Source organism: Macaca mulatta, chromosome 12 (assembly GCF_049350105.2).
Source record: "Macaca mulatta isolate MMU2019108-1 chromosome 12, T2T-MMU8v2.0, whole genome shotgun sequence".
Taxonomy (NCBI): Eukaryota; Metazoa; Chordata; class Mammalia; order Primates; family Cercopithecidae; genus Macaca; species Macaca mulatta.
The window spans coordinates 28122040-28136808 of NC_133417.1; the positions used below are offsets into that span (position 1 = coordinate 28122040).

The 14769-nt window shown below is 41.0% G+C and overlaps 1 long non-coding RNA gene across 2 annotated transcripts in view; it reads left to right on the plus strand.

Annotated features, from left to right (window-relative positions):
- LOC144333301 (uncharacterized) overlaps positions 1-14769 on the plus strand; it is a 103868-nt gene that overhangs the window by 64815 nt on the left and 24284 nt on the right. For both annotated transcript variants that reach the window (XR_013401846.1, XR_013401847.1), the window contains exon 3: positions 12571-12633. This is a non-coding gene — a long non-coding RNA (uncharacterized LOC144333301). The remainder of the gene's footprint in view (positions 1-12570; positions 12634-14769) is intronic.

The window sequence follows — 14769 nt, forward strand, 5'->3', positions numbered from 1 at the left end:
GCACAGCATCTTAACCATGTAGAGAGTTTAGCTATTATTAGAGCAAGTGCTGGAATAGAGTAATATAGGTCATTTTAAGTGGCATTCAAACATGGCAAAAGCTTTTATTTGAACTCTGGGATCAAGAACAGAATTCAAGAATGGATGTTTTCTGGAATTGATAAGGGAGAAAAAGCAGCCAAGAGTAGCACTGCTAGGCCAAGCTTCCCTGGGATGTGAAATCCATCTGAGGACATGGAATCCAACAGACATTCTTAAGTTTGTGGCCCAAACAGAGTAAAGGAAGTGATTTTATTCCATAACTGACATATTTTTGAGCTCTTAAATATGAGTCTTCTTTTGGTTCCTACAGTACATTGTTGGTGACTTCTTTTTCCACCATAGAATGTTTGGTAGCCTATTTCACTTTTGCCTTGGGAAGCAAGTTTGCTGGGTATAAAATTCTTGGCCTAAAACCTCCCCCTTTGAAATAGTAATTGTAAAATAGTTTTAAAACCTAGAATTCTAATATTAATGTTAATAGTAAAACACCTAAGTTTAAGGTTTATTTGCTTTTTTTTACTTTTAGAATATATACCCCTAAGAAGGTACAGTCATAGTTTTGTACTCAAAGAAATTTTAAATACTGATTTTCTCTGTGTGGTTACCAATTTTATATGCAATTAGACTCATTTGTTTCCGATTGTGTGTGATTTTAAGGCCTATTTTTACATAAAATCTTTTAAATTATTTACTCCTTTTTCATATGAGGTAAACATTACCTCTATTTGATAGATGAGAAGAAAGAGAGGTTGAGTAATTTTACATAGGCTTGTGAGCACTAGCATCAGGACCAGTGCTCATGGCGTGTACTGCTGAGAAGGTGAGTATTCAATTCCATTATCTCTCTCTGAAATCCACGTAAGGGATGGTAGATGGTTTTTATCTGCTGGCATCCAGTGCTGTTTCTTTGGCAAGGAAACAAGACCTCATATTTTCTATGGAAAATTTAGGCTTATTTTTTATTTAATTTTTAAATATGTAAAATATGTACATGCTTCAAAAATCAAAATTGTATACAAAAATATATTTTACCGCAGTTTCTATTCCTTTCTTTTTCACCTTATAATCACCACTCTCTGTAAACAACCATTAGTCAATATTTATGTTTCTTTTAAAAATAAGCAAAATTGTGTATGTGTGTTTGTGTACTCATTCCCCCATTTTTCTTATAAAAAGGTGCCAAGCTCTAATGTTTTATACTTTGATTTTTTTTTTTTTGCTTAACAATGCATTCTAGAGTATATATTACTCCATATTTATTCGTAGAGATCTTGATTCTGCTATATGGTTACATGGTTCCCTATGGTATATCACAGGCTACTTAACAGCCCTCTATGGAGAGACATTTGGGTTTCCAGACTTTGGCTCTGACAAATGCCACAGCCGTAAGTAACCTTGTGCATAGGTAGTTATTTTTAGGCTCTTTGCCATTGTATTTTTGCTCGCGTGGTTTCTGTCCCATGGAGAAGCCCATGGTCAGATGTTCTCATTCTAGTTCTACTTGCTTTATAGTATAAGTAAATTCATTTTGGATACATGGTGTTAGGTTGATGCCAGTTTAGACATCAGTATTTTGTCTTTTTTTGTCATAAGCACAAGCTGTTCTTTCCTTTCATATATTCTTGAAAGTTTGTACAAGGGTTGAATGTGGAAAGCCAGACAATAGACTTATTTGATATAAAAGAGGTAGGAGTTCCATTCCCAGAGAGCTAAAAGGGTGATGAAACCGCTAATTACACCTCTGTTTTTTAAACACAATCATTTATGATTTATTGTCAGCATTTGGTACATGTTCTTTAATTGTGTTCTGTTCCTTCACAATTAATTGAACATGCAGTTGACCTGTCTGAGTCTAGTAAGAATCTGATTAAGGTGAAAGATTCTCTGTCTTTAGGCTGCTTAAGCGATTTGTGTCTTTGTCTCAATTGTGTTAAGTTTATATGACCTGTACTTCTTATCCCTGGTATCAGCACTTTCATTTTTCTGTTTTTGACTCATTTTTATAAAACAATTTGACAAAATACAATAAACAAAAACAATTGCATAAACATTGCTAGACTGAAGTAAACAATGGATCCTCAGGTAACACCACTATGTGATAGCTTGAATTGATTATTTCTAGGCAGTTGCATGACAATCAGAATTTAGCATACACAGAGAGGTTTGGAGTGATAATATCTAGTGTTTGGAATGTACAGACTGTTTGGAAGGCAAAGTAATGAAAGCTGAGCAGCCTCTGTACTTTGTGAGAAGTTGGGAGAGTTTGCATGGGCAGCTGCTATGTCAATGCCATTTAAAATTGAACAATAAAAATGCTGAGAAAAATGTGTAGGCAGCCTTCAAATTATGACCTAATAGGAACACAAATTGCATTACAAAGTTGGTTATTTGATAGACAGTTCTAATTCTTGCCCTCACTTCTATTTTACCCTTTCCTTCCATCCCCACCTACCCCCAAGTTTTACTTGAATCCTGAGAGGTCTCTGAGAAGGGAAACACTGAGGGCAGGAGCCAACTAAAAAAATGCATGAATGAGAGGTGCTTTTGTTCTTGGCTTCGTCCAGGTCCTACTCACTGAGTTTTTATAAGGCAAGTGATTTTACCACTGCATCTTGGGGGTGAATCATGGCTTATCAATGGCACTGAAATATACATACCAACTCTGGACAGTGCTTGAAGAAATAATTCGACTGGCTTTAGAAAGCCTGCAAGGGATGGCAGGACACCCCTGCTGACTTCATGGGGAAGAAATGTGTGGCCTGGAGCAGGGTGCCAGTAAACGCAGGACGAATCAGCGAGCTTCAGGGTGTGCATAAGATGAAACTGCAAGCCAGGGTCAAGTCATGAGTCCGAGACTGAAAAACATTAAACGAAGTCAAAAGAAAGATTTTGGAAGAGGCCAAGAACAAACCCTGAGGGGTGGAGGTGGGATCAAAATGGGATGCTGAAGAAGAGAGGGTGATACCAAACCAAAAGTTTTAAACAGGATAAGAACCAGAATGAACTGTCGTTAACATCGGAGTTCCTGGGGGGTGTGGCTTAGAGACTGAGAGCCAGCTGTGCAACCTGCATGCCTCTTTTCCAAAAGGCACACACATAAGGAAAGGGTTAGTTAAATAGAAAAGCAAGGAGAGAAAAACTGGATGTATAGGATGAATGTCCAGGGAATTAAAGCATTGGAATAATGACTATGATGAGGGTTTTTGTGTCATGCGCGTCCGTGTGAAGAGACCACCGAACAGGCTTTGTGTGAGCAATAAAGCTTTTTAGTCACCTGGGTGCAGGCAGGCTGAGCCCGAAAAGAGAGTCAGTGAAGGGAGATAAGGGTGGGGCCGTTTTATAGGATTTGGGTAGGTAAAGGAAAATTCCAGTCAAAGGGGGGGTTGTTCTCTGGCGGGCAGGAGCGGGAGTCACAAGGTACTCAGTGGGGGAGCTTTTTTGAGCCAGCATGTGCCAGGAAAAGGATTTTCACAAGCTAATGTCATCGCTTAAGGCAAGGACCGGCCATTTTCACTTCTTTTGTGGTGGAATGTCATCAGTTAAGGCGGGGCAGGGCATTTTCACTTCTTTTGTGATTCTTTGGTTACTTCAGGTCATCTGGGCCTATATGTGCAAGTCACAAGGGATGCCGTGGCTTGGCTTGGGCTCAGAGGCCTGACATTTTGGAAGATTGGTTTTCCGACTGTTTCATGGAGCAGCTTTGGTGGATGGGGAGTTTGCCTTCAGAGTTCCCCGCCGATAGGAAGGGAGAGGGTGGGAGAGGAGAGATGACTTGCAAGGGAAGGGAAGGGATGGGAGGCTGCTGCTTCACAGTCCCACTTGACCACAATAGTTCTCCTTTTACATATTGGTGGGGGGAGCTGTGTAAGATTTCATTTGAAAGAAAGGTTCTGCTGTGTATTAGTTTCCTGTGTCTACTCTAACAAATTGCCATAAGGTTGGTGTCAATCGCAGAAATGACAGAAACTTATTCTTTTATAGTCCTGAAGATAGGACGTCTGCAACCACAGGGTGCCCAGGATCACACTCCTGTGGGAGGCTTTAGGGGAGAACCCATTCCTGGCCTCTTCCAGCTCCTGGTGGCTGTCCACATTCCTTGGCTTGTGTCTGCCTCTCTCTGCTCCATCTTCATGTCATCTTTTTCTCTGTAGAGGTGTCTAATGCCCCCTGCCTGTCTTTTGTAAGGATACTTGTGGTGGTGTTTAGGGTTTACAGGGATAATCCAGAATCATCTTTTTTATCTCTAAATCCTCAATTGAGGTACATCTACAAAAGATTTCCAAGTAAGGTGACATTCACACATGGCAGGGATTAGAATGTAGACATATCCCTTTTGGGCTCACCATTCAGCCCACTACATGCTGTTAAAAAAGGTCTGAAACTTAAAATCTTAAATGGTGAACCTGAAAGAATTGATTAAAGAAAAAACAGAAAAAGCCTCAACCTTTTGGAGGGGAAGGAAGAGAAATACAATTATGCTGCCATGTGATGTTTGAATATGTAGATAAAACAGGAAGGGAAAGTGGTGTAAGCTGCACAAAAGGAGTAGAATGCATATTCATCCGGGACTGACCGTGATGGTAGCTCCCTTGAGGACCATTGGCTTCATTACAGCTCATCAGTAAAGGGTTAGTTTACTCAATTTCAGTCACTCAGTCTCTTTGTATCTTGACACTGAACACTGAGGTTTTTGAAGAATGATAGGGTAAGGGCTTACCCGTTGTGGTGTGGTTCTCTAACAAAACCTAGGTGTATGAAAACTGTCAAAGGAGTAGTTAGAGATGAGCTACCCCCATGTCCATGTAACTAGTGCATAATGTAAGCATAGCATATATAATAAAGGTGTATGTGAGATAGCCAATGAGGTTCTGATTTTATTTTCCATTTCCTCCTCAGGAAGGAAGAATTGGGAATCTTTAGGCATGTCTAAGGAAATGGTCTTTGTTTTGTCCATTTTCTCTACTGAATAGTTACCATTTTTTCTTTTGTAAATTAGTAATTTGTGGGGAGAGATTTTGAACCCAAATAAATATCCTATTCCTTATTACATTTTCCTTCCTAGATTTAGCATTCATTAATGATTTTTTTTGCCTCAATTTGTGCTTTGATGGTTGTAAAATAGTTTTACTAATTCTATCATTCCCTCTATATTTATTACTCAACATTCTATTACAAGGAAGCATTTTTCCTTCTTTCATGTTTACTTATTTATTTAATTTCTTTAGTATCTGTATAGACTCCTAGATTCTTTTTTTATTTGATAAGTTATGGCCCATTACTGTTATTTCTTTTTGTTATTTGAATCGTCCCAAAGTTAGCCAGTAAGAATTCCTTAAAGCTGGCCGTCATGTCCGTTTAATATGTCCCTATTGTTCTTGAGCAGATCCTTACTTTTTGGTACAGTAAGATGTTCCATGATTGTCTTGTACCTTCCCTGCCACACCCTGGAGTCAGTCTTTCCACCAAGAAGCCTGATCCCTTTAGGGGACAATCCCTTTAGGGGATCCCTAGGTAACCCTTGGTTACTTTGTCTAGTAACCAAGGTCTGGACAAGATCTTTTTAAAAAATTTTCCATCACATGGATACTGTCTAAAAAACAATTAAAAAAATTTTTTTTGAGATGGAGTCTCACTCTGTCTCCCAGACTGGAGTGCAGTGGTGTGATCTTGGCTCACTGAAACCTCCTAGGTTCAAGGAATTCTCTCTCCTACATCAGCCGCCCCAGTAGCCGGGATTACAGGCATGCACCACCATGCCTGGATTTTTGTATTTTTAGTAGAGACAGGGTTTCGCCATGTTGGTCAGGCTGGTCTCAAACTCCTGGACCTCAGGTGATCCACCCACCTCGGCCTCCCAAAGTGCTGGGATTATAGGCATGAGCCACTGCGCCTGGCCTAAAATTAAGAAAAAATATAGGTGGTCTGAGTTTAGAAGCGGACCCTGAGCCAAGAATTAAAGGGGAAGCTATTGATGGGAGGAGCATGGGCGCTGCTAGGTGAGGAGAGAGTGAGATAGGAAGGGTGCTAACAGGCTGGTTCCACAGGGGACACTTTGGAAAATGGTGTAAAACACAGACCTCAAAACCATCCTTGTCAGGAATGAGAAAGCTGGGATATTTTTCCCCCTCACCTGTCAGTTGTAGGTCCAGGGCTGCTGTTTGTGGGTAGGGGAGTCCAGAGAAGAGGGGTAAATGGGGGTGGGAAGGTGCATTCACTCCCAGGCCCCTCTAGTCTGGATCACGGCGGGAGTCAGGTGGGCTTGCACAGACATGGTAAGGGGGTTGGAGGGTGTGAGCACTGACAATATTGGCTACAAGTGATGACACCACCAGAAAAGGGTGGTGAAGCTGAGTGAGAAAACAAAAGAAGCTTGGGTCCTCTGAAGGAAGGTGCGCCGAGGGGCCTGGGGCTTCCTGACTTGGGTGGTACATTTTAGACCTTTAGGTCTTTCTGTACAAAAGCCACTCTGGCTTGGTTGTTACTACTCTGTCCTTCCTTCCACAGAAACTTCCCACATGCTTGACCTCCTTCAGTATTGGCTGCTTTCTTTGATCTCTGTTTGTACTGCTGGGCAAGGAACTTTAAAAAGGACTGGTGGTGGGATTGTGGGGGTGTGGAGGGATCGCTCATATTGGCTGGAGAACAGGAGGGAAGGAGAGTAGGAGCCATCCTTGGTTTCTCATCTTCTTTCTCACCTCACATCCAACACTTTAGCAAGTCCAATATCTACATCCCAAGTCTGGCCACCTCTTACCACCCTCATTGTTCCACACTAGCTAGGATTGCCAGGATCTTCCCTGTGGATCATTGCCATGGCCTCCCACCTGGTCTCAGTCTCCCCCCATGGCCCCTGTTCTTCACATAGCAGTTGGAGTGTGGATGTGCCCTGCTCACAACTAATAGTGCCCGAGGAGGTTCCAAGTCCTTCCTGTGGCAGACAAGCCCCATGCAACCTGCCATCTGGCTTGGCTGCCTCTCCGATCCCCTCCCCCAGAACTCTTTCCCTCCTTTCTTCTCCTCGTTGATTCTGGAACATGCCAGCTTATTGCCCATCCCAGGCTTTGTGTTGCTATTCCCGCTGCTTGGAGTGCTTTTCTATCAGAGTCACATGATTCCCTCCTGCCCTCCTCTCCCTTCCTCCCTCCCTCCCTCCCTCCTTCCCTCCTTCTCTCCCTCCCTCCTTCCCTCCTTCTCTCCCTCCCTCCTTCCCTCCTTCTCTCCCTCCCTCCTTCTCTCCCTCCCTCCTTCTCTCCCTCCCTCCTTCTCTCCCTCCCTCCTTCTCTCCCTCCCTCTCTAATTCCCTCCCTCCCTCCTACTTTATCCCTCCTCCCTCCTTCTCCCTTTTCAGGGCTTGACTCCAACACCACCACCTTCCCAAACTATTCCTTTCACCACTCACCATCCATTCACCACTCTATTCCTCTACTCTGCTTTATTTACTTTCAAAACCCCATGGAAATAAATGAAGACCACCCAAATGAGAATAAGCAAAGGCTGCTTACTCAGAGCTTGCCATAGCAAGGGAGCAGCCACCATCACTTCTGTTGGGCCGAGACTCGCAGGCAGGCAGAGGGTGGGAAAGCTTGAAAGTAGAGAAAAGGGAAGGTCTCAGGTGCACCCTGAGTGGAGGTTGTTGGTGTGGAAAAGCTGTAGTCAGCTCACTAGAAGCATAGCATCCCATGTGATTGAGTGAGGGGTGCATATTTGACTTCCTCCTGCATTCTGGCATGTTAAAAATTGGTCAATTCGGAGGTGATGGTTTTTCAACAAAACAAAGATGCCAATGTCTACAGGAGGTAGGCAGGTAAAAGGGTGAGCCAGCCTGGTGGGGTGGGACCATAGCAATGAAGATTCTTTGTTTTGTTGAAAAACCATCACCTCCGAATTGACCAATTTTTAACATGCCAGAATGCAGGCCTCCTTTACTTCACTTTCAGAGGAAGCTGGCACCCTGGAGTTTCATGTAAATGCTTCTAATATTTAAATGTTAGCCACTCATAAAACACTATGCTATGTACTGGTATGAGGAAGGGAGAGGGAAAGTAATGTGTCAGTAGATTGCATTCAGCCCTTGGGTGGCCAGGCTTGGGCTTTGTTCTAGGCTGTTTCCTCAGATACTCTCTGGAAGTCTCTTTGAGTTTCCCTTCTTTCTACTTTCCTTGACCTCCCCCTGCATCAAGGCTGGACATTTGAGAAGAGGAAAGCTGGTGTGAGCCCCCAAGCTCCAGCCACTAGATATTGCACACTGGGTCTTAGCATACCCATTTCCTTTCAAATCATTTTCTTCACTAGGAGTCATCTGTAGATTTGAGGAGGGTGATTGCGGGAGGCCGTTTTGGCATCGAGCTGATTGTAAGTGAAGCTGCAGGAGCCAAATCCCTGATTAGAATTGAGATTCTGAAGCCAGATGAATTAATAATGAGGTGATGGGGAGAAGGAGAGACTCCGTGACAGCTCTCTTGTTTATGTTAAGAGAAGTTTTAGTTGTTTTCACTTGCAAAAAGATTATTTCTCTAAACTTTAAATCACTGATGATGCCTAGAGCAATTAAGCTCATCTTCCCAGAGTATGACCCTTCAGGAAAATCATCTTCCTGAGCACCATATTCATTATAGGTTGCATAGGATCGAAAGGTAAGACTTCTGGGTAATGCAAATTATAAAATGAGAGAGGAAAGCGCAGAGACTTATTGCATGTCATCAGAGGTATCGCTTAAGAGCCCAACAAAAATGATACTCAAAATGAATTTTTCCCCTCTAATTACAGAAAAACACCAAAATGCAAACCATATAGGTTTGTAATATTTAAAAAGCTATTATATTAGGCTAAATCTAAGCATAACAAAACAGCTATCCACTGTTGTTAGAAGTGAGAGCTAAATCATAGTTTTAAGTTGTAGTTGTAAGGTTAGCATTTTGCCAAATTTTGTGGTGGTAGCAAACCCCATACTTATTTGAAGTTGCTTGAATTTTTATTCCCCCAGCCCTGATTGAGCTAATTAGAACCCACTGGGAATTACATGGGTAATGGCAGGAATTGTGGAAGTATAAATATGCAATGCAATTAGCTCCTGCTCTTTTTCTGTGTGATGCAATCTTGGCACTTATGGGCTTGCAAAAGGCCTGGAACAATAGGAACCATTGATACTCAAGCTGCTAGGGGAGTCCATAATTATGATATAATAACTTGCCAGCCTCTTGCATGCACGGAGGTAGAATGTAATATGAGTAAATAAAACCCAGCAATTTTCTCCATTCGTAATTCTTTATATCAATAGCATATTTTCTCTATTCTCTCTCCTATTTTTTTTCCCCTAAGGAAGATAGAAACTTATTTGTGTGAGCATTTTATATACTATTGAAGGACTTCATCTCCATGGGAATAAATTTGGTTTGCAATCAGTTAATTGAAAGTTTTTCTCAGTGTTATTACGAATTGAAGAAAGCTATTCTGCAATGCCCTCTGCCTATCACATGCAGATTTCTTTGACTTTGCTTTCTACTGTTGTGTAAGTTCATGCCAGGAGAGACTTGAGTTTTGTGATGTATTCCTTAATTTGTTAGGACTGTACCCAGGCTGGGCCAACTTCATGGGCACGTGACTTGTGTTGTCTCACTCTGAAAGTTTCATTTAAAACTAACATTATACAATATAAAGATGTACAATAAAATCTTAATTTCAATATTTAACTTTTTTTTTTTTTTTTTTTTTTTTTTTACTTAGAATGACATTAAATAGCAAATAAAAGATCCCGTGACAAGTCAAGAGAGAGACCACAGAACAAAGGAAAAAGATTTATATTTTAGTACCTTTAGTGTATTTGTCCATGTTCATAATGCTGTGAAGAAATATCTGAGACTGGGTAATTTATAAAGAGAAAGAGGTTTAATGCACTCACAGTTAACATGGCTGGGGAGGCCTCATAATCGTGGTGGAAGGTGAATGAGGAACAAAAGCACATCTTACATGGCAGCAGGCAAGAGGGTGTGTGCAGGGAAACTACCCTTTATAAAACCATCAGATCTCATGAGACTTATTCACTATCATGAGAATGGCATGGGAAAACCCACTTCCATGATTTAATTACTTCCCATTGGGTCCCTCCCACAACACGGGGGACTATGGAGCTATAATTCAAGATGAGATTCGGGTGGGGACACAGCCAAACTATCATGCAGCATTACTTTTTCCTGCTTTTTGAACAAGGGGCCCCAAATTTGCATTTTTCGCCAGGTCCCATAAGTTATGTAGCTCGCTCGGTACCTAGGTACAGATAGGTGGAGTTCAGAAATTGAGGCATTCATTCAGCAACATTGACTGAATACCTGCTCTGTATATCCATAGTGCCGGGTGTAGAAGATGCAAAATATGAAGGAGCTTCTCGGTTGCCAGAGACATACCTGCAACATAAGAGTCAGTTCTTAAAGAGGCTGGGTCTTTGGGAGTCAAGGCCCAAATGAGGGAGAAGGAGTGAATTCCCAGTTGTGCCTGGTGTTGGGAGGAGTCTAGAAAGAATGCAGACTCAGAATACATCCGAATATTTGAACTTGTAGACATTTTATTATTTTTTAAATTATTTTTTGTCATTTTTTTGGTGAGAACATGTGAAAATCTCTTTTGGTAATATTTAAGTATAAAATACATGGTTATTAACTGTAGTCACCGTGTTGTACAATAGATCTGTAAGACACTTTAGAAACTCTTTGTTAAGATGTAACCAAATAATTAGAAGTAACATTTCACAGACTCAAGCCTTTCTTGTCCTTTACTCTATCCTCATAGGTTCATGAGGAATGTCCACCAATTATCTTTATCCAGATCTGAGATAGTGACTATATTCTGCTGGTAAATATCAAAACTAGGGTTGAAGCCCCTGTCATCTGATTTCAAATGTTATTCCATTCCATTCCTATTTTCTATTCCACCTCAATCCTCAATTTGACAACTGTTAATTACTGATACTAAGAAGTTAGAAAATGATATAATATTTTATAGAATATCTTGCTTTTTACTTCATAGCAAAACTTATGTAAGAGTTCTCTTACAGAGAAAATTCTAGCTGGGCTTGGTGGCTCATATCTGTAATCCCAGCACTTTGGGAGGCCAAGGAGGGCAGATTGCTTGAGTCCAGAGTTCAAGATCAGCCTGGGCAAAATGGTGAAACCCCTCCTCTACAAAAAGTCCAAAAACTAGGTGGGTGTTGTGGGTCGTGCTTGTAGTCCCAGTTACTACAGAGGCTGAGGTGGGAGAATCACCTGAGCCCAGGAAATGGAGACTGCCATGAGCCATGATTGCACCACTGGACTCCAGCCTGGACAATACAGTGAGACCCTGTCTCTCAAATAAACAAAATAAATAAATGAAAGAAAAATTCTATTAGTGTGCTTAAATAATAATTTGTTTTAGAAAAACCAACTTCTCCCTAACCACTACCACCCTGACTGAGGAATGGCTGGGATCTGGAGCCAGCCTTGTGGTGTGGAAAGAGCACAGGCTTTGCAGTCAGGCCTGGGTGGAATCTGAATCTGACTTTGAAGAGCCATATAGCCTAGTGACCATCATTTGCCTCCTTGGGCCTCAATTTCCTCATCTGTAAAATGGGGGCAGCAAGGACTGCCTCACGGTGATATCAGAGGAAGGCTTAGTGAAATGAGGTTGTAGCATACCCAACAGCTACTGGGTCCTCAGGGAATACTGTTTCCTTCTTTTAAGAGACAAAACATCTTTTCCATCTTTTCTATAATTCTCTTAAAGTTGTTATCATGTGAAATTGCTTATTTTATTGGGTATTTTATCTGTTTTATACCTAAAAATTTTATGTTACTTTAAACTTTCTATTAATCTATTGATACAGAGAGACAAAGATGATTCTTCAATTTCAGTATTTTCTTCTGTGTTCTCTTTCCATCCCAACAGAGAAGTCCCAGGATACTAAAAATTTGGGAGGAGATATCAGAGTCATAGAGTTGAATAATTTTACAATTGAAAGGCACTTTGAAGATCATCATAATAGCTTACATATAGAAAGGGCTTTACTCTGGGTCAGGCACTGTCCTGGCACTTTCCATGTACCTTCTATTAACTCTCGGGTGGAGTCTTTGAGGGAAGTCTGTTATTGTCTCCCATGTCACAGATAAGGAAACTCAGGGACAGAATTAAGTTATCCAAGGTCACCTTGGCTGGCCCAGAGACCACACCCTGATCACTATGCTAAACTGCCTTAATTATGCTGCGTTCCACATTTTTTGTATTTTACAGATGATAAGCTGTGGCTGCAAAGAATAACTGACTTCCCAAGGTCATCTAGGTGCTTAAATGCAGGTTTAGGACTGGAACCCCAGGATCTTGACTGCCCAGTGCAAAGCTCTTTCTACTACCCCTAGAATTACTGGCAGGACAGGCCCATGAGAGGGTCAAACTGGGAACCATCTGAGCTAGATAATATTTCTATTCCTGTGTCTCTCATTAAAGATGCATGATTTTTGTAATTCTTTCCTTTAACAGTAATTGCTATGTTTTGTCTTTCAGGAACCTGGACAGGAGGATATAAGCCAGTATATCTGCCTGTTGAGCCTACAGTTAAAAATAATTGTAAGAGAACATGGTGATGCTTCAGATGCTGTAAGGTGGTGGGACATTTTCAAATCATATCTTTTCACATTATTCAGTTCTAGTATAGAGGAAAAACCTGTGGATGGAATGGAAAGAGAGTAGGAAAAGACAAGCCAAATGTTGTCCACTAGTTTCCTTCATGAAAAATGCCTGATCAAAGTTTGAGGCCAATGAAATTTGGATCTAGAGGTTCACCAAAATTATTTGACTACGCTCTCACTTTCCCAAAGGGAATTTGGTATGTACATGAGATTAGTAAACCAGGTTCATAACCTATCATGTAGTCTGAGAATGAAGAGAAAGCAAGGAGGCCAGCTGTAAGGGGCGATGCTGTTGTGGTTGGGGAGCAGAACATTTCGTCTGAGCTTCCCAGCTGCCAAATGAGAGGGAGGCATTTTCATTTATCAGAAGGGAAGGAGCATAGGAACAGTGATTAGGTGAGACAAAATTTATTTGAATGAAATTCAAAAGGCAATTTCTTCCCAAAGTAGCAGAACAGAATTTACATTAATCAGGGTTCTCAAGAGAAACAGAATCAATCAATCAATCAATCAATCTATCTATCTATCTATCTATCTATCTATCTATCTATCTACCTACCTATCTAATCTGTCTATCTACCAAATCTATCTAATCTAACCTATGAATCTATCTAATCTAATCTGTCTATATCTATCAAATCTATTTAATCTCTCTGTCTAATCTATCTAATCCTATTGGTGTACACACACACACACGCACAAATGTAAGGACACATCATTTCTTATAATCTCTTTTGGTCTCTCTATCTTTAAATAGATATTTACATTTAGATATAAAATTAGATTGATTATAAGAAATTGGCTCATGTGATTATGGAGTCTGAGAAATTCCAAGACCTGCAGCAGCAAGCTGGAGACCCAGGAGAACTGATGGTGTGGTTCCAGTCCAAATTCACAGACTGAGAAGGAGGAGAGCTGAAGGTGTATGTTTTAGTCTGAATCTCAGTCTGAAGGCTTCTGCCTTCTGATGTCCCAGCTCAAAGACAGTGAGGCAGAGAGAGCAGATTCTTTCTTACTCAGTCTTTTCATTCTATTCAGGCCTTCAACAGATTGGATGAGGCGTGCCCAGCTGGGAGGGCAATCTGCTTTACTCAGTCTACCAATCAAATGATAAGCTCATAAAAAACACCCTCACAGACACACCTAGAATCATGTTTAACCAAATATAGGAGCACCCTGTGGTCCAGTCAAGTTAACACATAAAATTAACCATCACAATCCCCTTCTTTTTCAAACATAACCTTAATTCACTACACAGATAAGAATCAGGATTCTGTCCTAGTATCAACCTCTGTAGTATCAAGAGTTCAAGTTGATAATTTACTTATTGTAAACAGCCAATGAGGGAAAATGAGACTTTTGGTGAATACGGAAATATGGAATCTGGGGTTATGGAGGGCAGTTGCAATCTTACATCAGCCTTCTGCCTTGTGACTTGATTGCATGATACAGAAGTCTCACAGACAAGTAGCTATGAAATGTAACTTTTTATGTGTGGCTTGCCTTGATATAGTAGAATATGTTTCCATTAAACTCATTTGGAAGATGAAAAGAGGAACAGTAGGGAATGTTTGTTTCAAGGTTAAAGAAGTGATGATATGGGCTCATGTTTACTTATAAGTGTCATAAAAAAGCACTGAGGACTTAAAACAAGCTGTAGAGAAACTCTACGTTGTCACTTGTCATCATGCAGCTCTCTCAGTTGGATCTAGATTTGAAGAGATGAGCCCGGCTGGCGTGGCGCTTGAGTGATAGACATGTGGACTGCAGCGGTCATATCATTCCTCTGATGTGGTTTTCTGTCCACAGGGTTGGAATTTTTCAAAAAGTGCAATATAAAACAATACTTTCTGGTTAGTGACATAGTTGCTATTATTACTAGCTAACAGTTAACTACTATTCCTTACATGTGCTGGACACTTTCTTGAGTGGTGGACACCTCCTCTCACTCACTCTCACACACACACATCCACACACCTACACATACACCTACACACACACACAAATATAGATGCTCTTTATTCCACAGTGGGGTCATGTCCTGATAAACCCATCATAAGTCAAAAATATCACA